Below are 26,148 nucleotides of genomic sequence, written 5' to 3'. Positions count from 1 at the left end.
TTGCATGGCACTTCTGCTCAGCACAGCAGTGAGATTCCTCCTCTCTGACTAATATGTTTACCTTGGAAGAAAGCAAGGTTATGTGCTACCCTTTGCCATCTGTCAGTAATTAGTAAAACTAATCTGTGGGCTACTTTGCATTCTTGCACCCTGATTTGTGTCACTTCCTTTGCAGTTCTCTTACCTTGTTTTCTGTATGCTCCCATCTGCTCTTCCATGTCCCACTCCAGAAGGCAGCTCGCATACTTCCTCTCTCCTTACTGTAACTGTTGCCACAAGCAGTCCAAGCAGCATCTTGCTGCACTGTACTTGTTGCTCTCCATCCTGGCTCTACATTTGCTTCTGCTTCCCAGCTGAAGGATTCAGAAGATGTGAAGTGTCCAGTTGTATCCAGGTTCTTGGTGTAAGAAGACAGAAATACAGCACAGGGCCCAAGTTCGGGAAAGCAGAGTYACAAAGCCAGAGGATATCCACAGGGTTGGTGCCAGAAAGCAGCACAGTCACTTTCTTTTCTTCAGAGGAACAGCATAAGGCTTTAGATTTTTAAAAGCAAGAGCCTACTTCAATACTTTTCCTCTTCCAGCTCTCCATGCCAGACCGCCTTTGTCCACACTTTGTTTCTGTAACAATTTTTGTAAAAGCTTCCTAGGAGAGTCTCTCCCCTGTTGCGCGACTGTGCATTCTGCACAGCGGGCTCCCACTGGATGCTCAGGCACAGGTGGGAGAGATGATGGGCYCACATGAGCCTCAATGGCAGCAAGGCTGCCTATCCTGTTAGAGGCACATGAAGCTTGGGTGCTACCCATGGTGGTATCTCAGGTAATACAGGTAATTCCTGATATACAGGGAAAATAAACAGTATCTCAAACAATGCCATGCATTTGCTGTCAGCAATTCTTACCTTTCAAAAGATATTGCAACAAATCAGAACCCTAGCTTGTTTTGTTTTTCTTTCGATATTCATTTTTAACATTCAGAAAGGCACTTGCTGGTGTTTTCAGATGAGATGGAAATGCTTTCATTGACTCCTGGAGTGGGTCTAGTATCAGACTTGGAGAGAGCAACTATTCTCTTTCATCCCACTGTTACTATAGGGACAAAGGCTTGCTGAGGTAAACGGGCATGAATTAGGTGGAGTCAGATTATTTTTACAAATAAAGCATGCAGCTCATAAAATCATTCAAAGAAGCCTTTAACTGTCTGTTCTGTATCTGCTTATATGTAACTTCTTAAAGAAATACATTTTCCATCACTACAGTTCTTGTGAATTATGAATGAATGTTGAAAACATTGGTAGTGATTTGATGATAAATTTAAATGGAATAGCTTTCCTAGAAAAAGAGGGRAAAAAAAAAAAGAAAATCAGTGCACCATCACCCCACATGCAAAGATCCTGTTTTTGCAAGTGATGTGTTCTTGCAGTTAGTTTTATCTTTACACATTATACTATCATGTTGCCAAGTCCCCATTCATGCTAAGACCACAAATTTGTAGATAATAGTTCCCAAGTATCACAGTACGATCTGCTCTTAACTACAGCAAATGAGTAATAATTCATTTCAATTTCACAGCAGTTTAAGATGTGTCTATTAAAGCAGCTTGACTTTTTACTGTTTCTAATAATTCAAAAAAAAAAATCTCCAAAACAAATCACAGTGTAAAGAACCTAAATTACAGTGATCAAACCCTACAATTCTCAGTACCAAACCATGCTGCACTGCTATAGGCTCTACACCAGTTTACAACTCTATTTAGCTTGCTGATTTTTTGTTTGATATGATCCAGTTCATAAGTAGACCTTAACACCTATGCAAAAATTCACATATGATATCTTAACAGATAGCTGGACACTTAACCTCCCCTTCTTTGCAACTCATCTACAAAAAGAAAAAGCCCTTCATATTCTTTAGTATTTGTCAAACAAACCTTCTATTTGAGCTCATTCTCCATCATCATTACAGTGTAACAGAAGCCTTTTAGAAGGTCTGAATGAATCTTTTAAAAAAGAAAAGCTGTCATGATCATCAGAGACTAAATAGTCTAATTCCTTTTCTGCCCACATRTTTCTAATCATTGAAATTCAACTTGCTTCTGCTGTTAGTGCTTCTCTCACTGCTACACACATCACCTCTTCTGCCATTTTGTTTTTTATTATCAGAGGCATTTATACTGATAATAGTCATGAGTATTATCAGCATAAATTTCACATATACTACCTGCTGCTGCCTCTCTGCTTCCAGTTCTGTTAGTTCTCCCACAGGCTTGTACAGAGCACTTAGGTGTGAAATATTTCTGAGCTATCTTAATGCAGGAACATTGCTGATAGAATGGGAGCGTTAAGTAAATCAGCCCTCTTTTAGGGATAGTTTACCTTACACTCAGGATTTGTTCAAGCTGACTTAGTGATAAGTCTGTTTCGAGTCCTGTTCTGTTTTAAACACAACTATCATGCTAATCTGTGATTCTTTCATACACTGCTTTCTTTTGTGAGAAATGATATTGTATTGTACTGACATTGTCACTGGAGCTGAGCTAGTACCATTCTGAAATGAAAAGGACAAGCAGGACGCAGCTCTAAGTTGTTACTCTAAATTGAGAAGTCTCTCAGTCATAGCTTCTTTAAGTTTCTTGTAAATCACTGTAAATTCACTTTAGAAGATCAAATCAAAACAGAGCATATGTCTGTAGGGTATGTGGTAGAGTGTATGTGGCAGTGCAGAGAGGTCAGACTAGCGCTGGTATATCTGCACAGAACAATATTAACATGTTAGTGATGCACTGTGTCTGTGCTCACAACTCCTGCTCTCGTGAAGGCTTACCAACCATAACGCAATACCAGCTTGACATAGTCAGCTACAGGTTCCCTGCAGCAGCAGTGATCTGTAATCAGATCGAATCCTTGTTTGGTTCAAAGAAATTTGCTTGTTCATTATCACCATCTTTAATAGCATTTTTATTTATGGAGATGAAGTTACTATGTGAAATCTGCTCACTTCAATGCAAGTATCATCCCATTAGGGGCAAGTTCATCAAAAAATATATAAAAGCAAACAAAACTTGAAATTAAAAAAAAAAATTAAACCAAAACCAGCATTAGAAAACAACAACAATTCTCAAAAAGTGAGAGTTCTTGACATCTTAAATATCTGAAGAGGATTTTGGGGTTTTTTTTTGCATAATTCTTCTTCATTCTTTGCTCTTATCTGTGGAACAGTTCTGCATAAGCTTCTGCTAGGCAGAAAGGGAGAGAGTACACTGCTTCCTACAAAATACCTCTGGCCATCTCTTACAATTTTCCTGTGTTCCTCTTCATCTGCAACACTTCAAATCTTCCTCAGAATATTCTTCTACAGTAACAGCTGTTCAACCTTGTAGTTGGTGTCAGACTATTTTCTAAGTTTTGACTTCTGTGTCTGACCTTACTTTACTTCACTTTGAAAAGTCTTAGGTAATTTTGAGCAGGTGCTTACGATCTTCTTCAAGGCGTTTGCTTTTGTTCATAGTTACTAGGCAGAAATCAGAAATCAAACAGGAGGAACTGTACAGAGGACACAGATCAACAGCAACATCCCAGAGCTGGTGAGTGGGTGAGGAACATGTTACAACCACACTGATTCTCAGTTGGTCAAACAAATGATTATATCCCTATATATGTGTGTCACAGAATTCTGAGAACAATAGTTATCACCAGAAAGCAAGTTTAAAATTAGAAGTATGCGACGATTCACATTAACCCTAAAATTCACAAGTTAACTGAGTAAATATATAGAAAGTGTTTAAAAAAAATAATGAACACAGAATCACAGAATATTCAAGGTCGGAAGGGACCTCTASAGATCATCTAGTCCAACCTTCCTGCTCAAGCAGGCACACCTAGAGCATGTGGCACAGGGCGGCATCCAGGCGGGTTTTGAAGACCTCCAGAGAAGGAGACTCCACAATCTTCCTGGGCAGCCTGTTCCACTGCTCTGTCACCCTAACAGTCACCTGGAGATGGAACTTCCTATGTTTCAACTTATACCCATTAACTTATACCCAACACAAGCAAAATCTTTCTTCTTACGATAAATGYTGCCATAAAGAAAGAAATTAAGACAGGTGAAAAAAAATACCCCTTATAGGGATTCCCTCACAGGAAATTTCTATCTAAACTTTAACAGGCAGATCGACAGGATACCAAGCTTTTTCAGCCCCGGCAAACAAAACTCATCATTAACAAGTAAGATCATTTCAGAAAAACATCTTCTGAGAATGCTAGTTTTTCTGATAACTACAGGAAGATTTTTTTTTTTTCTAAAAGCACCCTTCTGAGATAGCTTTTGTCTGTCAGGACTAAACGAAGGGAGTCCAAGAGATCCTCATGAAAGACCCAAGTATGTAACATGGCAGCCATGTTTCACTGCCACTGCCTTGATGTTAACTATGAGTGCGGATGAAAAGGTTTCTGGTGAGAAGATTAATTTTCTTTTGGTTGCTCTTTTGTCATAGCACCAAGCAGGTAAGAGAAAGATTTTGATTAGAATTGTTGGAAACTATAATCCTATCATTAGTCAAAGGCCTGAAGGTGAGGCTGAATTGGCAGGAGCAAGTCTATGAAAATGAGGAGTATTTTCCAGGGAACATGGCAGTATGATGCTTAAGGTGTTTGGCTAATGCCCAGCTTGATTGCACAGCTCAGAACAAGCCTTTTGTGTTATGAAGCTCAGGTAAAAGACAGAGACCATGGCCAGTCATGGCCTGACAAGCAGTCTCAAACAGATTTGCCTTCTGCTCTGATTTGGGAATTTCACAAGGAGATTCACTGCAATGCTATTTTTAACAGAGATCCAGGACAAAACTCATGAATTCGGTAAGCAATATTTCCTGCTGTCTGTTTCCTTTGAAGAGATGACTCAGTCTAGGTCCTGCCCCTTCCTTCTTTGAAAACATCAGTATTTAAGCTCTAAACCTCTTCTCTAAAGGAACTTAATACTTTGGWCCACACTGCATTTGTGCTGCTATTAGTAATTAAATGCTTAGCTTTTAGAAGCTGTACCTGACTTTACCACCCAGGAACACACTCTTTATCATTAGTACTGTCATATATAAAACTATATTGGACTGTAAGGGCAGAGAAATCATTTGTTCTGCCTCCCCCACACACACCTCTTCCTCTTATTCCACGTTTTATTGTCAGCTCCTTGATCATCTGAAAGCAGCTCCAAGGGCTGCTGAATCTGCCATACTTAATCAGGAAATGAAAGAGAAGATACAATTGATTTCAAAAAAATCTGTTATTTTGGAAAGGGCAGAAAGTAAAGTGAAAAGCACCCAAGGAGTTTCCAAGAAATGAGGACAGAAGGAACAAAGATGTTCTAATTTTCAAATACGGAAGTGATACAGTTTACTTTCACTGGCCCTTGTTACTAGTAGTCCTGATTTCTAGGAAACTGACCTTTCAGAATAATCAGTGACATCCTTCTGATCTTGGAAATGCTACATGTATCACCATCAGCTTTGTAGAAAAACAACCATGTTAATACCTAACTTCTGCAAACAGGTTTCGAGCAGACAGATTCCTGATATACAGTTAGGTCATGATACAACTGCAGAGGCAAGTATGATCTTCCTGAACAATATGAAGATTCACAAGTGTCTTAGTTAAGGTAGAAGACATAGAACAGAGGCAGTCAGGAGAAAAAAATCTTTCTCAGAAAAGGCATTAGACATGGAATTGGACAAATTTCCTTCCTCTGCAAGCCACCATGGATACATGTGTCCAGATGTAATTTAAATATCACAACGAACAATAAATTTCATGTTTGTTGTTAATGAATTTCATAACAAAAAAGAAATGTCACCAATTATCCACAGAAGGTAATCACACTTTGAAATCTACTGTGCTGCAAGCATAGGTCAAAAAAAGCCCAGCAAAATGCTTAGATGAATATCTCTGCATTCAAGGTAGTAACTTTATTTTTCCTTTTTTTTTTTTTTTTTTTTTCCCCTCACTTATATTATGTCACTTAATACAAACAGATTTAGCATCACCGGTGAATTATTACTGAAATGAGATTCCTATTTTGAGAGAGAATTTTCACATTATAATGTATTTGAAGTCAACTTATCCTAAACAAGACATCTTAGGTTAGATAAAATCCTTTTAAAAACTTAAATTACTTTTCCGTTCCATTCTCCAACCCAACAAACCCTCACCTACACCTGAATTACTGCATACATAAAACTTACACCAAAACGGATACCAGACCTCTATGGCATAAAATATTTATCCTCCCTTAGGCCTCTGGACTTCCTAAATTCAGATGAGTTGTTCTCAGTTATCATTATTCACTTCTAAATTGTGTTCTAATATCATGTGCCACATTTCCTGAATGCATAGCGAACAGTGTTTCCAAATGGTTTTTTTACACCATTGGAAGCTTGCTGTCAACACACTCCATTCCCCCAGGAAGAGTAAGAATTGAAACATGAGTGCAGAGAGAGAAATATTCAGGATAAATTACTGCACAGCCTGTCCARCCGGCAGTAAAATGAAATTAATATAAAATAAACATTGGTCTTTATCTACATAATCTTTCTAAAAATGTCACCTTTTGGTCTTATCTGCTTTATTTTATTAAAATTGAGCTATCATTTCTGTTGATATTACCCTAAAGGAAGCTGCAGAGCTAGAAGCTGGATGAATGACCTCTTTCTGCTATACTTCCCTTCCTAGGAGTCCTTTCTTTATCCTCAAGTTCTAGCTCTTCACCATTTCACTTCTTCAGCATCTCACTGGTAAGAGTATTGTAAGAAAACTCATGTATTTTTCTTTTTTAATTAACAAGTTTTTTGTTAATTAATTTCCCTTCATTATTTAGTCTCTAAAACATCTGTTTTAAATTAGACTTAACAGAGCACTGGCAACAAATAGTAATATTTACATACAGATATAAAATAGAAAAGCTTCTCTAAAATTTACCCAAAGATAACATGAAATAAAATGGAAGAAGACATTATGTCTATTATATCACAGTATTATATCACAATAATCAACGTACAGAGAATATCGTGTCAGTTAACTTCTATTGAAGGCATCATCATTACTTATGAGCTGTTCTGTAATGTCTTAGTCTCTATTCTCCTTGAATCAAGAAATTGTAACCTTTAATACACTTTTTTGAAATCTGATCAATAAGCTATTTTTCTTTCTCTGGAACTTATGTTTTCTTCTTTCTTATTCTTTTTTGCCTCTTCTTTTTCTTTTTTTTCCCCTTACTGTGTTCTGTTTCTCCCTGATCTATACTGACATAACTACGGTACCTGCTGCTGTGGGTTCTGCTGTTGCTTAGCACTACTCTACTCAGCAGTGGGATACCGCTAAGTATTTTAAGTAACTGCCTACCCATCAAGCATGTGTGAAGACGCTATTGAACTTATTGGGATTAACTGCTAGGTAAAGTGTTAGCCAACATAAATAAATCAAACAGAAATTGATCTTCAGTGCCTTACTTGAATTATGTCAATAAACAGACCTATGGGTCTCTTGTGTTAATTCAGAAGTAATAAACCTGAATTTTCTACATTTCATTGATTCATGTCCACAGATAACACTACAGGCAACAAGCTTAAAAAATATTCAGCTTAAAAATGCAGTACAGATTGAAAACTCTGAGCTTCTCAAAGAAAATCCATGCAATCAATTTATTGGATATAAACACTTTTACTGGATTTACTGGATAGAAACAAATATACAATGCTTGAGTGAATGAAAAAACAAATCAAGGGGAATTCCAAATACTAGGCTCCAACCTCCTTCCAACTTTCTTTTTGGATACAACTGAAGCAAATTACCTGACCCTTCGTTTGCATCTGCATCCTTTCCTACAATTATTAACCTCTTTTCCCCTAACGTTTTTCTCAATTTCCTTGAGAAATGGAACTAGGCAGAGCTGAATAGTTATAAACAAATACCAAATGGTCCTGCCACCAACTGTTCCAGAAAAACTGTCACTGATCCAAGATGATCAATGAAAAGGATGAAAATTAAGTTAAAACATCAGAGCAAGTACCAGCTGAGCTAGCAACATTGCCTTATGAGGTTCTGCCAGTGGTTAGCCAGCAAACTATGTCTGTGGAACTTATGTAGAAGTTAGAGACTTATAACATTATGCAATGCAGGTCTCAGTGATACACTTCATGCCCTGCTTGTGCACTTCATGTCCTAGGCAGGCACAATCATCCATTAATTTCAAATTGAAACAATGACAAAACACCAAATAAATAATTAGTTTGAGGGTTATTTTTATGGTAAGTCAGCAGTATGGGTATAGTACCTTAGCATCTACTTATTGAAAAGAACAAAGAATGAAAACGTACTTCCATTTGCAAAAAGAAATCTTCTAGGGAATGTCAATTGTAACAGTTTTAAGACCTCAGACTCAGGCAAAATATCATTTTCACAAGGCAGCCTTTGCGATCAGTTAAAAAATAAAAATGATGGATATTAAATCATGCCTTTTGGTTACTTCTGGCTGCCTGTTTTTCATTTTTATTTTCTTCCTCATGCCCTTAGGAACTCAGATGAAAGAAAAAAACAGGTATTTTCTTACAATGGCTCCTTATTTTCATAACTCTGATATATGCAAGAAATGATGATTAGGAATCTAAAAGCAAATGTGGAATGAAATAAATATCCAAAATGCATTAGCTTACAAGGAAAGCTGTTCCCTAGAGTGATACTACTATTTAATGTAGGTTTAAATTAACAACCTAGTATTTATGTAATAATTTATGACTACAATTGACTCCCCTTATTGATTTCTTTTTGGCAAGGCTTTGAAAAAAAACGAAGGGAAAAAACCAAAACTCTTCCAAAGCTCAGGAAGCTACCGAGGGAAGATGTCTTTATTACCAGAAGTAAGCTGAAAGGGTCGTGTTTGTATCATTCAGCTTTCATTACTATACCACTTAATGTCTCTTAAAACATCCTTTCTCATCTTTTTGCTCCCACTCTACTCTTACCCTTGCAGAAACATAAATTAGAACAATATAGGGAATCCATGTAGCACTTTTTCTGCATTAGAAGCATTCTGACAGAAAGTAAAAAAAAAAAAAGAATAATAATAAAAAAACCTCTGTCACAATAATCAGGTGCTACCTGACAGAAGATGCTATCACATTTACTAATCAGAAATTTGATATCGTTTCCTTTGCATCGGAAGGCCATACTCATTATAGTAGAATTTATTATTCTAGATTTATGTTTGTACAACTTTTAAAAAGAGCACAAAATCTTTTAAATTACCTCTGCCTCACAGACTACCAAACGAATTCTGGCTTTTACACCTTTTTTTTTTTTTTTTTTTTTTTTGGGGTAAATCTACTGTCCTCCATAAAACTAGAGCCCATCTTTGAGTTCCACAAAATGCAGAAAGCACAGCAATCTGCTTTGGAATATGCACCTTTCATTTCACTAGGAGAACAAACTCTATAGCACAGCATGAAGTATTGCAGCATGAAGTATTCTTCCCAGTATCACATCAGCTAATTATTATAAACATTTGCTATTTATAGTTTGCTTGCAAGCAGCATTTTACATAAGACAAAGGAAAAAAAGTTAGAAAACTGACATCAAGTCTAGATTTATCTCAAAATATAAAGAACTCAGTTACCTCTGAAGTTTATACTAGAAGGCGGCAACCAGCACATGAATCCTCTTCTGTATYACACACAGTTATATTCTTTAGCATGGTGTCCAGATTTCCAAGTTCTATTTTACACTGCAATTATAAATTCAAAAGAAATCCTTAGTCTCCTATTTTATTACCCTCTTAAAGAACAGCAGTAAACTTGGGAGATATAAATTTCCAGTGTAACAATGTGGCAATCTACAACATCATTTAGCTTTTAGTTATGACTGTCAATGTATACAGCTCTTAATATGTCAGCAAATTTGCAAAACTGTCAAACCAGTGACAAGTAATTGCAATACAATTAGGTTTACAATTTAGATCTAAAGCTATATAGTTACAATACACAGTATGTGGATGAGTAGGCGCATGCACATACTTACCAAAAAGAGGGAGATGCCCCTACACATCCCTTTCATTTTTTTTTTATTTATTTTTTTATTTATTTATTTTTATTCTGACAGGATGTAATTAGGAATGAACAAACAGGACAGGACACATTCACGTTGATTAGTTACTCTATGGTTTACATTTCATTAGCACATACAAGTCATTCTTCTTCAAAAAGTAAACTACAGCTCTCAGATTTTGAATTAGCTATAGAAATGAGATAATTAAAAAATATATAATAAAAATATATAATAAAGGAAGAAAAATACCAGGGAACTACCAGACACATTACCTAAATCAATATCTTTGCTTAAAAATAATACTATAAAATCATTATTAACGTAAGTGTTGATGATCCACATTCCATTGGTTCATAAAACTTGACTGTCATCTACATTGTTATCAGTATTTTCTGGACCACTTTATACATATAGATTGAGTAGGTTGAATTTTAATTCCAGTGTTGTAATAATACTCCTGGTAAACTTGATTTGGCTTTCAAATCACTGCAGCAATGCAGTTGAAAAAATTAAAACTTATTTTACTATGAAAGAGTATAAACAAATCATTTTCATTTCACACTAGTTGCATTTATTTTTTATGCAGGTACTCTTCCCTCATCTTTAAATATTACACTGATTATTATCTTGCTGGAAATTAGGAATGAACAGTAAGATAGGTCAGAAATTACTGTCTGTGTTTTAACTTTCATAATCTCTAAAGTCTAATCTCTGAAGTCTCAGAAATGCATACATGCTAATAACAAACCTATTTTTATCCTTATGATGCGAGCTATAARCATCTTTCCTTCCTATGGCTCTAAAAATGACAACCATTAAACATTCCCTGGAGAAAGTGTCATACTTGCCGCTGCACAGACATGTCAGTCTTCTCTATTTTGTTGCAGTTAGGATGGGGGGAAGTCAGAATAATTTAGGAGAAAATAAGCCTAGGTGGGTAATGGGAGGTTGATTTACATAAGAAATTATTAAAGATTCTCTTAGCTGACAAGACTTAATTTAAACAAAAACCAAAGAAGTAGGAATAAGAAATGGATTTTCGGAATGAGCAAAATTGCAACGAAAAAACATGTATGGGGTTTTGCCGAAAGTGGACTGAGAAGGATTATTTTCATTATCAGTTTAACAGTAGTACTTATGGAACCTCACTCTGATGATGACTGTAGAGGGGGTTCCAGTTCCCCTATATTTAATCTACATACAACAAAGAAAATAGTAGAGTGGAAAGAAGGAAGGACTTGCCCTTTTTACTCAACAGAGGATGGAGACATGGGACACCTGAGGAACATGAAACACAGAACACTTAGATGGCATGTATCACACCCCTGAAATTTTAACACCATTCCAAGCTACTGAAAAGTGCTATTTTGGCACAATTCAGTGAGTAGCTTCACATGATCTGGACAAATGCACTCCGCACTGAGGCCTTAAACCAGATAGTATTACTTAATCCATTCAGTGTTTCTGACTAGCTGTAGCTAGACCTTTAACCAAAAAGTGTAAATAATCACCAACCAATAAACCAAAAAATGCACAACACTTCTTTCTTTGACTTTAGTCAAGACATTGCAGAGCAAATTTCCCTTCAAAAACACCACTGGAGCTAGTTAAGTTGGTGGTGATAGAAGACCAATTTAACTAAAAACAATAACATGAGACAACTGTTTATAAATCTAACACGCATAAAATGCCTCTTCTCTGTTTCACCATTTAATTAAGATTTGAATTTTATGAGAGAAAGGTTCTATTGCAGAGAAAAAATTTGATTGGGAGATCAGAAGCATATACTCTTTATAGCTCTACCATTTGTATTATTAATTTTTTCATAAATTCAGAACAGAAATGAGCAGTGAGACAAATTATTATCAATAATCTAAAATGTCTGAATAATGCACACGCATTAAAGTTTTTGGCAGGAATAGARAACAGGATACAGAAGTAAAAATCTCTAGAATATCATGCTTATGCTTTCCATCTTGTCTCTGTCTCATTTCAGTTTGTAGCATTAGAGTTAGTGCTCCAAGTTCCTTTCTTCTATCGGGAATTACATGGACATTTAAACTGAAGAAGCAGCTATAAGGTATGCTGCCAAGCCTCAAGGTAAGTGAAATAACAGTTCCTACACCTGTGCTTTGTATTTTAACCATTAATGTTCACATGCAAGTTTTTCTTCATATTCACATGGCCACAATATGATCATTTTCACTTGAAAGCTATGTTCTGGCCTGTACCACACCTTTAGTTTTCCTGGTTCCAGGACCCTGGAATAGGATACTGCTTAGTATTCTCTTGACAGAAATAAGAAGTTCAACCCTGAGAGGAAAACAAGTTTTACCTTTCCTCTCTGTATTCTTTCATTTTCCCAGTTTATCCCAATCCATACAAAAATCCAAGATGTTAACTCTTATTAACACCAACTACAAGAAAAACAAATCAGAATAATCCCAATAGATTTTCCCTAGCAAATTTACATTCTTCTCAGAACACATGTGCATGCCTCCTCAGCTCCATACAGAGAAAGATTTTTTATCTTATTTAAAGATAATGACAGTGTTGTCAGTGGAATAACTGTGCTGCAGGATTCATTTATAGTTAAAATTAAATCAGTGTCTCTGTGCCTTGAAGACCTCCTAAATAGATTGTACACACAAAATAAGACAGTCTTGTAGATGCAGGGGATACGAAGAACAGATTCTGAAAAAGAAAAAAAAAATCCAATGTGTTAAAATGGAAATCTTTTCAGTTAAAAACTTAAGCTTGGTGGGGAGAGTAGAGAAACAAGAACCAATAAAGATGATGAAAACTGAAGAGACTTTCTACATTGTGTTCTTTGTCATATGCGATGAGAAAAAAGATTGGTGATCATCTAAGTCATGCAAATTAAGTGAATAAAAGGACTGCTTGCCATATAATTAGAAAGGGAAAAACAAGCAAAGTGATTCACATTTCTATTAGTACTAACTGAAAACAACAGTGTCACATCACTGTAAAATCATTTATACAGCAAATACTCTGATTTAGCTACATCAAACTCTTTTAGCAATAAGCATTAAAGACAACAGATATGTGAACAGAATACTAGGCTAGTGTGCATCCAACTACCTCACTCATCCTTGATGCCAATTAACTTGAGATAAACATCACTTTTGGTATTTGACTGGAGGTGAAATCCTGTTCTGTATTAGATACATTCCTACTAGAAGAGCACTGTTACCGGTTGCTTATGAAACCCATCAAATCAACCATACGTTGAGTAGATATTTTGCCATTTTGAGACTTGCTCTCTGGTCAAAAAAGTTTTGCCCTATCTTTAAAAAGAATATAAACGCTCAAGCAAATAGCTTCTTTTTTGGCAGATTGATACACACAAAAATCCTTGTGAGAAGAAAAATAATTTCATGCCTGCTGATCAAAATATTTCCAAAGAATATAAGAGTATGATTGCACATATCAAAGGAAGGAAGGTCTTTTTAGTCTAATTCGCCTTCTCATGGCACCAGATGCTTAAGGCAAAAATAAATAAATAAATAAATAAATAGCCTTAGTTCTGGCACTTACCATCTTTGCAACATAATCCATTTAATTTTACATGGATTGTAATCGTATGTTGTTACAAAATCACAACTGTTTTTCCCAAATAATCCCAGACTCAGTTACTGCTACATGTGAATGCTACTCAATTAAGCATCATTAGGTTCCATTTTGCTTAATCCTTGTTGTTCTTTATAAGATTGGTATATTTATTGCATGACAGTCAAAATGCAATTTAAAGACAGAATGAGTAACACTGGATGAATGTGTCCATGTTTCTCACTATTGCTATTTGTGCATTTCATGAAAAATAATGGATTATTCTTCAATATACTCCTATGGGAGGATGAATTATCATAATTCTTATATAAATTGAAGCTAAGAGAAAATCATCTTAGAACTGCAAAACAGTAGTTTCATTTGCTCAGAACTTCTGAAAATCAGATCTCAAGCTGGTAAACCAAACTGAGGTACATACCATTAATAACCACCTCTGCTTTCCAATTCAGGTGACTTAATCAGAAAAACATAGAATACCAACTGAAGAGGGCAACATTTAACCCTGATATCAACACCTGATATCTTCCACTTTATTCTGTCTCCTCTTAGATTTACTACGCCACTTAAAATCTCTACAACAAATAGGGCTTGCACAATATGAAATGCCTTCTATTTAGCAACCCTGATGCATATGCTTCAAGCAGGGTCTACTCTGTTCAAAAATCAGCACAAAATCCATGGAAAAAAAATATCGTACAAGTGTGTCACATAATAATACACCTTCCTGCAAACTCTCAGGAGAGAGAAATTAAAAAATAATGTCAAAGTCAATCTGACAAAAATGACTACTCTTGTCAACATACAAGCTCATGATCCTTTGCAATAAAAGTTAGTATAATTATTCATACAGTATTCAAAATGAGCAGAACTAAACACCAAATATGTGTTTACTAGAGAACGGTAACTAAACTAAACGTTTATATTGGGCATTCTTATAAATTTGTTGTTCCATTTGCTGCTGAAGTGGCAAAAAATCTGGCTTTGACCCCTAAAAATATTTTCCATGTACCTATACTTAATATAAATTTTATATATTTTTAATATGTTTACCTTTCATATTTTAAAAACTTTTAAAATTTATCTTTTATTATTTTTGTATTTTTATGTATTTTCCATGGAACTTTTCTTAGTAAGTTATATTAGTATGATCACTGTTTTGTGAGACATGAAAAAAAACTATTAAATTATTCCCCCAGAAACCCCCAAACAGTCCTTCATAATCTAGTGCATTTGTTTTGGGTTTAATTATCAAGATGAAAGTAGAAAATCTTTAGAGATACCATTTTTTTTCTTCCCTTTATTTAGGGTACACTAAAAGGTTATTTACTCTGTAACAGAACTCATGTCTCCCCAAATATGTAGTTCTTAAGCACTGAAAGGATATACCAGAAATATTCTCCTTACAATGTTTTCCAACTTCGAATTAGTGTAGTAGAAAGTCTTATGACAAGTGATTCTCTCTCCTTTGTTCTCTCATATACATTTTTTATTAACTTGCAAATGTATAATTAAACTAGAACTGGAAAACTGACTATCTAGCTCTCACTGTCAGCTTTGTCTATTACTCTAGGACTAGATCAATGGTATTTAATATTTTAAAACAAGATGTTAATTTCCTGACAACTCTTTGATTTTGAAAATATCCTCATAGTTATTATCAGACATGACTTTTACTCTCCAAGATAATTTCTCTGACACTTAGCAAGTAAATGTCTTTCAGTGACAGCAAAATAGCAGTTTCACACATTTCACCTAATAACAGATGTCCAGTTACAGTCCGAGTCTGAGTAGTAATATTTGATACCATTTGGCATACAAATTCATAAATTTGAGTTGTCTTTGTTTCTGCACAGTGAGGAAGAGCCCTTCATGTTCCAAAACCTATTCCTATTCCAGTACTCTTACATGAAAGAAAAGGTCAATCAAGTGTCACTTGGGCTTCAGTTGGGAATAATCAGGAATTATCTAGTTATGAGAAGTCTATTTACATTAAAATGAGGTGATAGCAAAAGCAATTGCAAACCTTATACAATTGCCCACCTACTACCATTACATCATTTTCATCTTTGTTATTTTCTCTGTAAGCACAGAGTTTTGTTATCTAAGTTGTGTAAGCACAGAGTTTGTTATTTACTCTGTAAAAGTACACTTTGCTGTAGCTGTGAATCCATCCAATATCATAAACCGAAACAGTAAGCCAGATGTGTTGGGGTGGGGTGGTGGGGGAAGAGCAGTTGGGCATTAGCTTGTGCCTCGCTTTACCATAGTAGCGTATTTCAAGTACTTGAAGTGTTTTCTTTTTCTCCCTATCGATAAATCTTGACCCAAGAATTAAACTGCTTTATGTCAGGTTGACCACAATACGAAAGGGTAAAGCACATGATATACAAGACTGTCTTAGTTCCTGGAGTCTTATTCCAATTTTGAATTGGAATTCAATTCCATTTTGAAATTCCAATGGCTGAAGAACTATATAAACAGCAAGTTATATGGCAAAGGACCTCTCTTGGTCCCTATATAGGTCCTATACTTAAATCTTACATTGCTCCCTCCTGCCCTATACCTAAAGCTTGCATTTGACTTGCCAAAGCAGAATATCAGGTTCCTTCTTGCCTGTTTATGTAACACTACTGCATTTCTCCTTGTTATCAGCAGACAGGATCTGTAGATACATGACTGAAAGACATCACTTGCATCCTGAATGAAAGACTCTAAATAGCAACATGCGAACTCTTGTCATTGAGACTACAAGTCCTGTCTGTTATGGCTTCTTCACCCTTCCCCAGAGGAAGTGATTCCTAATGAAACACATTAGGCAAAAGAGCAAAAAAAGAGTAATTTTGGATAAATTGTGATATGCCTGTTTCCACATGTTGGAGTCTCTTGGTAGACTATGAAATGATGATGCTTGCTGGTGACACCAACAGAGAAGGACTCCTGGGTGAAGTCACCAAAGTGACCAAAAGCAAGAAGGAACTTCCATGTAGCTGCAAAGACTGTCAGCCCTTCTATTTTAACTGGAAAGGAATCTGATTACTCATCCTAATATGTGCCAAACGGGAGTATGAACAAGTAGTGCAAGAGAATGCACTCCCTGACTACTGCAAGAGAGGACTTCCCAAGCCAACAGAAGAACACAGAAGCAGCTTCCATGTACAAGGTATTTGTAGATAACACAACAAGAAGCATTTCTGAGTTAAAACTTTACAGTGGTTAAAGTTAATTTTAAAATAACCTTTCCTGTAAAAAAAAAGTATTAACTTTCACAATTTTAAATACCGTGAAAGGACTTACTGAAATGAAGAAAATAAATGCACAATATGTATGCTAGTGAAAAATAAAATAATGCTACACAGATTATAAATAGAGGAGAGAGGTCCAGAAGAGATAATATACTTGGTTCTTCAGCAGAGCTAGAAAAACCTTTCTGTAGAACAACAAAGAAGCTGGAGCTTTCTCACGTGCTGTCAAGCCCACAGACCCCTTTCAAGTTCACAACAGTAAAACAAAGCATTTTGAAAGGACACTGGAAACAAATACCCTGATTATTTTAGCAACAAATATTAGAATTGTCTCAAGATGAAAAGAAAGCTGATGCATTCAGATTTATTAATAAAGCYACATTTTGAAACTTCTGCTTATAGAAGGAAATTTCAAACAAGGAAGTAAAGATTACATCAATAAAAGGTAAGTCTCACTACTGGATAAGAAAATGGGTGAAATGGGAGACTATATATTCAAGGATTGATTAGTATTGCTACACTGAGCTAACAAATGTGAAATTTTGTATGCACAACAAATACAGGCTATTATTAGAGGCATGTGAAGTACTCGAAATTCACTGAAATACCAGCTTGAAGCTCAAGTGTGAAACAGAGAGATCATTTCTGTTTACGAGTGTAACATACTCTTCTTTCACTTTTGTGCTTGATAGATATACTTTGGGTTTAACTTTCCGATTAACTACAATGTCATGTTTATAAAAACAAAAAAGTTCCATCATCTGTCACTCAGAAGCCCCTTATGAATAAGCATGTCTCAAATTCTGTTATTTGTGAAATAAGTTATTAGTGTAATTTAGAATGACTTACTGTCTCTTTTACTTAAGATGGCTGGATCCATTATTCTAATTGCATATTAACCTCAGTACTGAGGATTCACATTGACACTCTCTGAATGCCACCGGTAGCCATACAGAAGTCACCTGTGCTTGCAGGTCAGCACGTGCCCGTGACTTCACAGGATGAATGTAAATTGTCCGGTCTTTCTCACAGGAAGGCATATAGCCATAGTGTGTTCTCTCCTTTTGTGTTACTTTAAATACTGGTCACATATATCTTGGGATCAAACAAACAGCACATTAAACAACAGAGTGAATGCTTCTTAGCTAAGGAGAACCCATATTTCAACCTCAATTTGGAAGTGACTGCCTCAGCTATGCAATTTCCTCTAGTGCTTTATTTCTACAGTAAGCCAGACTAACCTGACCACAGTTCTCTGATCAGAACAGTATCTTTATGGAGCAAAATGGCTGCCTTGTGTCCTTTCTTCATTTGATCACATTTGTTGCCCTCACAGCATCTGCACTGTTCAGCCATCTCACTCTCCCGTTTCAGATACAGCACTGGATGCCATCAGTGGTAATAACACTGCTGTTATACTTTAGTTTGTAGCTATATATCCTCGTCTGCATTGAGTGCACTTTCCCCAAAATACTTAACATTACTGAAGCTTTTAACAGTTTCTCTCAATAAAGCTTCATGACTCAGTTACACAGTAACAGAATCACACTAATTTCCATTAATGAAAAACAGAGCTTGTTGCTATTCTTCAATTCATTTAAGCACTCAGAGTGTACATGTGAGATTCACAACGTTAATAACAAGTTACAGCATCTCTATGGATGATAGCTAATTACTTTTGATTGAATAAAGTCTATGCTGATTATTCTGTATCTTGGCAACTTTAAGAAACACAACCTTGTTTGATATCTAAGCTGACAATGCATTAAGTATATGCAATGTTATATTACATCTTTAAGAGTAATGGAGCTTTAAGATGTTAAAGACTAATATATTTTTCATAGTTCAATAAACTTTTTCTTTTAAAAAATCTGTTTACTTTTTAAGAGATACCAATACAATACCGAAGGTAGATTTTCACTTATTTAGTGTTCTATGTAGAACCAAAATAACTATGCATAATTTTTAGTATGTTTATCCTCACAGCATGCATATAGTTTCTCCATAAGGAGATCTACATTTAGTTTTTAATTGATTGCATTGATGAGTGCCTTCTGAACTTTCACAAGTCCACAGTTCACGCATGAACTTAGCTGCTAATAAAGGTCCTAGAAGTTTTTTGACAGTGAAATGAGAACGGGTTATTATTTCTCCTACTTACAAATAATACTCTTAAATTCTTATTATGTACATATGTCTACTTAACTGTTTCAACTTTGCAGTGCAGTACTAAGAGGCACTGAGGGACCTGACGACATCAGGAAAAAGATCTCAAAATCGTTTCAAGAAATAACCAGACAGGAAAACTGAAAAGGAAACTATAAATAATAAAACCGAGTTACTTCAGGATATTCGCAATAGTTGTACTTATTTTTGAATCATCATTAAAAGATAAAATTATCCTTGTACAGTAAGATATTCCCTCTACTGTAAGTGTGATGCTTTCTGCTTTCAAACTTGCAGCTCTCATCTCTTCCTCGATCTTGGAGAATTTTCTAGTGATTCCATGCTATGGYCATCTGAATTACAGTTTAATGGAAGAGGCAACTCTACCCCTAATTCATGAACCCAAATCAATAAGGAAAAGGTCTCCTTATCCATCACAAACTTTCTGCGGCGGTATTTACACCTGGCAAGCATGAGTATGCAACAGAATGAACTGTTCTCATAAAACAGTTCATCTGCATGATTTGCAAAGCTCTGAAAGAAAGTCTCCTTCTAGCTTTATTACCAGAAAGAAATTAAGGGTACCCAACTAGAAATCCTGTCTTGTCCCTTCGGCAAAGCTGTCAAGCTCTCTTGTCCATTTTTCTCTGTACAGCTGAAGTTTCATGGCCTACATGCACTACAGCAATGAAGGTATTGCACATTCCCTGCAAAATGTATTTTGTCCGAAGTGTTTTCTGCCAGGAGTGCTTCAGCTTTTATCAACTGCACAAGAACTACCCATTGTCACCAAGAGTCCTTGACTCTCCTGTTTCCCAGGCCACCATTCTGAAAAAGTGTCTTTAATTTCCATCTTCAACACCTATCATCAGTACAGATAATTCTGGTTTGTCTATGCACTGCTCTCAACAGTTGTTGCTATATCTAACATTACCTGATATCCCAGCAGCTTACCTAAGTCTGAGAATTTGAAGCGAAAAATGCATGCATCCATGTTTTTATTACTTAAAATGCCTCAAAACTTATACATTCTTTTGCCAGTAACTGAAAAACAAACAAAACAACCTGTGTCTTGCTATAGTCCAGACAATGGGAGAGTAAGTTGTGTACAGCAAAGCATATAGCTGCCAAGTCATTAAAAAAAAAAAAATTAAAAAGGCACAGACAGTAAAAAAATTTTTTGTTTTGTTTTAATAATAGTAGTCTATCATAGAAGTAACATGTCAAAAAAATTAGACTGGGCATCAGTCTGGGCATCAAAGCATGAGAAGACTTGCTATCATTCAGAGAAGCTCACACAAAGAACACCCACTACTTAGAAATGCAGCAGAGTTTTACACATCTGAGTAATAACACTCAAGCTTAAATTATGTGGGTTTTTTCATATTATTAGATCAAAAAGGAATAACATGAAAGTGCAAACCACAATATGGAATACTAGAACAAGTGTACAACACGAAACTTACAGTTGTAGCTTGCAGCAAGTTAAAAGCAGAAACATCTGTCCAAAGACATATAAAGTAGAATTCAGAGGCAAACAGAGGAAATAATTCAAGAGAACACTAAAAAGGAAATTAAGCAAATCAAAGTCTCCAAAAGATCTCTGCAAAAGGCTGTTTAGAAGGCATGAACCAGATAAAAGCTGTTGAAGTAGAAACTACTATTAAAGGAACAGAAGAGCCAGAGAAGAGCCAGGCCCCCCCCCCCCCCTTTTTTTTTTTTGGTTCCAATTTTTATAGCTTCTGTAAGTAGTCTTACGGTAAATTAGTGACAACTTAGAAGTTGATGGTTAAATCAAGCAGATAACTATAGCTTTTGTCTTAATTAAAAGATTTTCCTCTCCATTCRTTGTAGCATATATTGATGGCAGCACCAGATGGAAAAAGGGCACAACCAGTCGTTCACAGAAATTATTGTTCCTGCATGATCTCAAAGAGTAAGTTGAAAAGGAAATGAAAAGACTCATAAATAGGTTATACAGAGTCCAAGGCCCAACATATGAAGTTTTACCCTTATGTCAMAGAGAAACAACAACGTAAACCAAATGTCTGGAAGCAGAAAAACAAAACATTGAAACAAAGGATACAGAAGACAATTTCTCCAACACCTCAAATGTAGTCAGTATTTTGGCTAAAAATTCCCAGTTACAATTAACAATGCTCTTGAAACAGTCAGTTTTGTTAAGATGAAGAAACAGTACCATGGAGGTTATCACCGATTTGGGTGGATACAGTGGTCTAACACAACAGCTTCYATAACAATTTTGATACTACTACTTTGGCCAGAGAATGGATAACTACCATTTCTTCTCAGTTCAAAGAAAAGAGACTGTACAACACTGCATGCTTATGTTAAATATAGCACTCCCAAGACCTGACCTTCTAATACTGTTTCTTAGTCAGCATTCCCACATTTTAGGCTTTTCCTTACTGTTCCTTTACACTGAATGAGATTTCTTTTTTTGTATCCATCTTGAATACATTCCACTCTGCTCTGCTTCCTTTTTGCCTTTTATATCCAACTTCCTAAATGTTAGAATGCCCTCCTAGATTAATCCTGTCAGCAAATATGATCAGTGTAATCATCATTTATTCTTTTATTTGCGTTATTTTCTCATAACAGTCCTTTTGCAGATATTTTTAACTACTGCCTATGGGTTTAGTTACCTCAAGAAGGCAATATAGCTTATTAAATTTGTATCTATTAGATTTAYCATTTTCACAAATTTGTCATAGGAAAAATTGAGATAGTAGAGATGCACAAAAGCAGACATCACTGAATGACTTATAGCACACACTCAGTACATACCAAATACTGAGGGAGGCAGATGTTAAATAGCACTTGCTCAATTATATTTTTATCTTCAGTTACATAACTTTGGAGATTCTGTTCCATTTTCAAAATTGAGAGTTTTATTTAACAGTTTGCATTACAATCTGTACACAGCTGTAACTAATTCTGCACTTATGCAGCAGAACTCTGCTGGACACATGCCCTCTTCCATTTCTGTCTACCTCCCAATGTTCCAAATGAGCCTTCAGATGACTGTCATTGTTTCTGAAATTTATTTTGTCAGTTCTTTATGAATTTTGCTATCTGGGCCAGCTGATTTTGCACATTTAGATTATAAAATCCAGTGAAGCAATAAGGTTGTTTCTGCCRAACTCAAGTCAATGAAAATCCAGACTCACTTTCCCTATCCGTGTAACAATCAGATCTAAAAGAATGTCAAAAAGGGATGAGAAGTCCTTATCCAGCAAAAGAGCTTTTTAATGTCAGAGATGGGAAAAGACAGAGAAGTTTGTGTTTGCAAACTTCAGAACTTTTACAACACTTCTGATTTTCAGTCAACATACTGGAAAAAGTATTTCTTTAAGGGCAGAAGCCTTATTTTCACCTCTCTTCAAATATTGTCTTCATGCAGTTGATTTTTAAAAGAAATTTTAAAGACAGAAAATCTACAAAAATGAACTAGTTACCTGTTGATACGGTTCTGTAGGCTTTTTGGTGAAAGAAAGCTCAGATCTTCATGCAGAGGAAAATTATCAGAATACAGAGAAGAAATAAACTGCTAGTCTAAACTTACCATGCGTTCTGAAGCTAAAAAAACACTACATGTAAGAGAAACAAATGGTCTAGTAAAAAGGAGCTATCATGGATTGAACTTCATTTCAGTCTCATAGCTTTTTATTGACTTATATCTCTTTACTTTCTCTTTTTAAGAAAATGTAGCATAAAAAGAATGTGTTCAACAGCTAGTTCCTGATTTCAGAAGAGGGATCTATTACATTCCAGCCTCAGTTTTACAGAGCAGTTGGACACAAAGCATCTCAATTCAGTGCAGTAATGAGGTAAAGTATAGCAACATTCTCTTAGAGCTGTGACCTGTTCCTTGCTGAAGAAATCACACACAGAACAAAAGTTAAGAAGTTGCTTTTTGCTCCTGCTGCAAATTGCCTGATGGATTTAGTCCTGAATGTATTCAAGAATGTTAGGCAGTCTTCCCAACCAATACCTAAGCACCAAATTTAAGTGCTAGACCTGGGAAACATTCAAACTTACTTAACATCTTCTATTCACAATTCCTTGACRTCTTCCCTTTTACCTCATTGCTGAACACATACTTGCATATAGTAATGTGCACGTAAGACAGTTTTTTCAGTTTGGGGAATGTTAACAGACAACATTTGGTTCTAATTTATTTGAATTTCACCCCAAAACTGAAATGCTTGGTTCATGTACGTATATTAGCATACCTGTAGCTTACGAGTTCTTCATGGATGTGCTACATTGAGYCCCAGCTATACCCTATTGTTTTAAAAAAAGACTTCTACAGGAAGCCTTTTTTCTCCTCCATCATTTCTGATAAGGCTAGTTATGAGTGAAAGGACTACTTGCATGAAAAGAAATGGTAGGATAATGCTACAGGTTGAAAAAATTAATACATTTTGTAAACAGGAAGTGGTCACAATCACCTCCTCGCAATGCTCAAGAACAAGTGTAAATTAAAGCTATGCATTCACCCTTAACTTTCATCATTTTCCTGCATAAGTTATTTAATGTTAATGTGTGTGTTTTTTTTCTCCCCCTCTTAACTTCAATACATTCCTCATCTATTTTCAGCTTGAACAAAATGTAACACTGACATACGTAGAAAGGCTTGGGGTGAGAAGGAACACATTTTCTTCAAAAAGGTACACTGAAAAAAGGAGTGCAGCACTGGGTTGACTCTTGTTTTCCTCAGATGTTCTTTAATCTRTTATAATTCTCATTTCTTGGGGTACTCTCTAAAATTCATTTCATTTCAACTTCACTGTTCATTTCTTCTCCTTAGTAGTAAATATTAAACACTTCATTCAAAGTATCATTATAATAGCAGTTCAGTGCTCAAGTTGAATATGTTAGCATTACTTGAGCATTCAAGACACCCACACGGTCTAGCGTACTCAGCTCTGCTTGTTTACCCTACTGTGCATAACCCACTAAATGAATTTACTATAACCTGTCAAGATTTTTGTTGTGTGTTTCTTGAAACAAGTAGCTGAAATGTACTTGTTTCATTTCATAAAACACTAACCTGTGTAACTAAATGCTGAAGTTTAGTAGAGATTGATGTATTAAATGATGCCTCTCAAAATTCTTTTTTAATCTCACTTTAGAATTTCTGCAGAAGACAAAGAATTTCTTTAGAATTCTTTAGAATTTCTGCAGAAGACATTTCTGCAGTAGTATACAAAATATATGTTTTTGTGTTTACATATAATTTTAGACATTTTGATAACATTTTCACTGTGAATATTTGGCATTTTCATGAGTTTTTATATTTTACAGTTTAAAGACAGTAATCAGTCTTCGTATTGCCTCAGTATTTTTAGCATAATTACTATTTTTTATTACAGGCTATTTAAAAATCTACCCAAGGAAAATATCCCCACATACAAAACATACTACTGTGCAAAAAGGTTAAACTTCATGGGAAGCAGACATTACACAGGCAGGCAGAATTAAAATATTCTTTTACCAACATTAAGATTTTTTTCTGGGCAGAAATTAATAATTTTAAATGAAATTATTGAATTTCAGCTCCAGCTTTACAGGCCAAAGACATGTATAGAGATACGGGTTAGGGATCATTAGTCTAGGCTAAAGCTTTAACAGTGTGAACAGGAAAGGAGTTACAGCTCCTACAACCTCGATTATGTTTCAGGCTTAAAATGACATACTAGCATACWTCCACTGTACTCTTTCACTTGCTTGCTCAACAGCTATGTTTTTCATCTGCCTTTATTTGTACACGTTTGAATCAGAAAACGGCCATTTTTTTTTTCCCAAATGCCAAATAAAGCAGTGATTAAATTAAACAAAAAGGTCAAGATACTTGTTAACAGTTTTGTTAACTTTTAACAAAAGTTAAAGTCACTTACTATTGTCTGCAGCTCCTTAAAAGTGATAAAGGTAGCCATTTGGCTGAGAGCAGCAGCAGCTGCCATACTTACAATGCAGAACACAAGTATGAAGGATAAACATAGTCCTGAGCATGCAGGGCCAAATCTGATGAAGCCATGAAGTGACTGTGGCTAAATGAGCATTTATTGGCATCGTAAAATTGTCAATGGTCATGCACTGCTGGCGTGAAGTGTTCTCAACCCTTCATGCTCACACCTGGCAATTCCCAAGCACTGATCAAAAATAGATCTGGCTAAAATACATGTATTATATATGTAAACAATATATATGTATTGTCTTGAATATAACTACCTACATATCTCTGTTTTGACACATCTATCCCAGACTGGTCCCGTAAATGCATTTTCTGGAACAAGTGAGCAGAAACTATACTGCAGTATAGTAGGAATATTCTACCACAGGCACAAGTGCTCCTGGGTTGAAGCACTGAAAAGGTTAGATTACAGAGGCAGTGTGTAAGAAAGCATAGACACTTTTTCTTCTGTCTTTCCGCTTTTAGATGGGGCATTTATCATGCCTTCTCTTGCTGAGTTCATCTTCTGGTTAACCCACTGCGCAGATTTCATCATTTAATCTATGCTATTTTTTAACATAATCCTTAAACTTGGCTCTCAAGAGGGGGAAAAAAACGCTAAGTAATAACACACAGTTATTCCAAAGCCATATAATTTACCAACAGAACAGGAATGTGAATTTGGCTCTCCCACTATCTTATTAAATGCCCTTTCACAACCAGCCTATGAATAAGTTTCAGATAGGATTCTCAATTCTTCCTGCTGAAGCTATTCCAGTCTGTAAAATGAAAATTAACTGGCGCATGATTTGAACAATGGTTTTGCAGATAGGTACCAAAAATATCTTCTCCATCAGTTTTTCTCTTTTAGAGCTAAGAAACCTTTCATCTATAATAGTTACATTCTTACAGAATATTTAATGTTTAAGGAACTGGAATTCCTAATAAAATCAGTTTAAGTAAAATTTCTGTCCAGATCTGACATACAATCTAGACTTCTGCAGGAATTTGAATTATCTGGTGCCACTCTTTTTGTAGTTATCTAATGCAATTCCAGAGAACCTCCTTAAGTGAGGCAGAAATTAGAT

At 35.5% G+C, this 26,148-nt stretch overlaps 1 long non-coding RNA gene across 1 annotated transcript in view; it reads right to left on the bottom strand.

Annotated features, from left to right (window-relative positions):
* Window positions 1–661: 661 nt before the first annotated feature.
* LOC112950512 overlaps window positions 662–26,148 on the bottom strand; it is a 42,368-nt gene continuing 16,881 nt past the window's right edge. Inside the window, exons 2-3 of the long non-coding RNA XR_003250029.1 lie at window positions 9,654–9,761; window positions 662–1,331 (exon numbers count right to left, since the gene is read on the bottom strand). This is a non-coding gene — a long non-coding RNA (uncharacterized LOC112950512). The remainder of the gene's footprint in view (window positions 1,332–9,653; window positions 9,762–26,148) is intronic.

This window comes from Nothoprocta perdicaria, unplaced genomic scaffold (assembly GCF_003342845.1).
Source record: "Nothoprocta perdicaria isolate Ctin4 unplaced genomic scaffold, notPer1 scaffold_32, whole genome shotgun sequence".
NCBI classification, from domain to species: Eukaryota; Metazoa; Chordata; class Aves; order Tinamiformes; family Tinamidae; genus Nothoprocta; species Nothoprocta perdicaria.
This window is presented reverse-complemented; position numbering and strand designations above follow the sequence as displayed.